This window comes from Tachysurus fulvidraco, chromosome 14, assembly GCF_022655615.1.
Source record: "Tachysurus fulvidraco isolate hzauxx_2018 chromosome 14, HZAU_PFXX_2.0, whole genome shotgun sequence".
In the NCBI taxonomy this organism is placed as follows: domain Eukaryota; kingdom Metazoa; phylum Chordata; class Actinopteri; order Siluriformes; family Bagridae; genus Tachysurus; species Tachysurus fulvidraco.
The window spans coordinates 5,103,309-5,105,808 of record NC_062531.1 but is presented as its reverse complement, the minus strand read 5'-3'; the positions used below and the strand labels follow the sequence as shown (position 1 = coordinate 5,105,808).

The window sequence follows — 2,500 nt, the reverse complement described above, 5'->3', positions numbered from 1 at the left end:
AAGTGTAAAGCGAAAGCAAAGCCCATAGAATACAGTTCCTCTGAACCGATCCTGACAGCTCGCTATATTCACATGTACTCCAGTTACTTTAACGTGATAAAGTACGGTGGCAGCTGTTCATCGATTATTAAAACCGCCGCTGAGATTCGGATTAGAAAACTGATTCCTGGAGGTGTTACAGAAACCGGTCTGTTGCTCGTCCGAAAAAAAGACGCTAAAACTTTCTGATTTTATAAAAAGATAATCCACATCGACACATGACATTTTATACACCGCGTACCTTTACACCTCGTACGCTCACTTTTAACCGATTGCTGATTGCAGTACATTAGCACATTTAAAAACAACTAAAATACGAAAGAAAAAAACTGATCAAGCAAGCTGATCCTGGATCAGTTCTCGACAGGCTCTAACACAACAAACAATAACCAATCGACTTCAGGAGCTGACTCTAGATCAGTGTAAAAGGTTTTTTTTTGTTCTTGTCAGTTTTCAGCACAGCGTTAATAATTCCTCCGTCCACGCACGCTACAGCTCGTGTTACTGACAGATGTTTTTTTTTTTCTTTACTCTTTTCTTCTCCTTATACCATCTACTTGCATAACACAACCTCGCATTAGACCGCCTCGCTCGCTACAAACATGTCATTAATATTTCACCACGGTCTGACTTCAGCGGTCTGCGCTCGCTAGTCGTTTCTGAAGTTCCACCACAGGAGAAGCAGAACCCTTTTTAATATTTATATTAATATTAAATTTTCATTTGATCTTTTGTGCAATATGCAGGCGCTTTACGCCAAGCTACAGAACCTTCAAATATATCAGACGGCCTTGCAAATCTAATTTATTTTCTTAAATCCGATTTTTAAGCCCGAGTGTCCGTGCTGCAAATTACATGAGATCAAACCTATTTTCTTGTTTTTTTTTTTTGTTTTTTTTAGTACTGACTGTAGTCACACATGCTTCCGAATCCAAATCCGGTTCCTATAGCGACAACACATCTGTTTACATGCTGAGTAGCGGAAATAAGACAAAACATTAACAACAAAAAAAAAAAGTAGCTGACTTTTTCCAATTCATAAAACTAGCTAGTGTTGTTATCCTGACATGACGTCGTCCCGTCGGCTAACTCTGATGTCATCTGGACTTCTTCACTGACTTCACTGTAACAGTCTACTTGGTACGTGATAGTTAACTGACATTAATTCAGCACTAGACTAAAAGTACAACCATTTTTTTTAATTGTTAAGAAAACGAAAGAAAAATCGAGCTACTCGTGCTAGCTTCCAATCGAAGTTTGGAATCTGGAATAAAACGTTTTTTTTTTGGTGTTTTTTTTACATATGCTATCGTTTCTTTTATAACACATGGAACAGGGAGAGAAATCATTTTGGGGAAATTCTCTGAATAAATGTATTAAAAAAAAAAACGTGTGTAACAACTGTTGATCAAGTTTTCTGTACTCTGTAACAGTCTGAATTAAACAAGATTGCAGGTTTTCGTTAGGATGGAGACTGCATTTATTTCTTTATTTATTCATTAGTTAGTTAATTTATTTATATAGGCTTGTCAATTATTAAGTAGAGGCCTTCTTATAACTGTTATAGCTGTTATAACACAAGTGAGGGCAGGATTTGATTTGTTTTGTCGACGCCCGTGTTAAATGTGGCAAGAAACGGCGAGAATATCCGACATTTTAAAGACGTTTTGGATGCGGTTTCACTAAAACTGATAGATTTTGCTCCTTAAATGAAATAAGCTAAATAGGAGCATTGCTAGTTATTTAAACATTAACTAACATAAACTAGATAATGCTGAATATTGAGGCTCATTGTGTCAGAATGGTGTCAAAGATGTCTTCATGACACCGGCTTAAAATCTGATCTGATGTGGTTCGTTTTTTTTTTCTTCGTTTTTTTTTTTTTTTTAATCAAACAAGCAAGCAACAAAAAAAAAAATTCATATTCTAGCTGCCCGTCTGAAACTAGCTACGAAATCAGATCGGTCGAATCCAGTGTCGATCGAACGATAGATCACCCAGATTTCTGCAAATGGCTCTGACATCTGCCAGCAATGATGGCGAGATAAACAGGTCCAGTGACTCCACAGTGTCATTAAAACAGAGGGAATTAAATAAAGACAAAAAAAAAAAAACACAGCACACAAACACACACACACACACACACACACACACACACACATCATGGAGTGGTAAGAGTTGATGTTAAAACTTAATATCGTCTGGAGGAAAAGAAAAAAAAAAGGAAGAAGTTCAATCCGAGCTGTGGTTATTAAAAAAAACACCTGAGGATGAGATGTAGAAGTTACTGAGATCATTTGCAGTGCTGGAACTTTTGACCTTGACTTCATTCCATTCATACGTTCAGCCCGGTGTTGAGTAGGCTGGATTTCTAGATTTCTACTCGATCATCCAGTCTGAAGTAAAAAAAAGAAGATTGAAGAAACGCATCTGCGATGTAGACGAGACAGAAAGACAGAGA

General features: G+C 37.1%; 1 protein-coding gene across 2 annotated transcripts in view; it reads right to left on the bottom strand.

The window, feature by feature from the left end:
* Window positions 1–543: 543 nt before the first annotated feature.
* tbc1d22b (TBC1 domain family, member 22B) overlaps window positions 544–2,500 on the bottom strand; it is a 57,323-nt gene continuing 55,366 nt past the window's right edge. For both annotated transcript variants that reach the window (XM_027151584.2, XM_027151585.2), the window contains one exon: window positions 544–2,500. This exon is cut by the window's right edge and continues 178 nt beyond it. The gene's annotated coding sequence lies outside the window, so the exon portion shown is untranslated.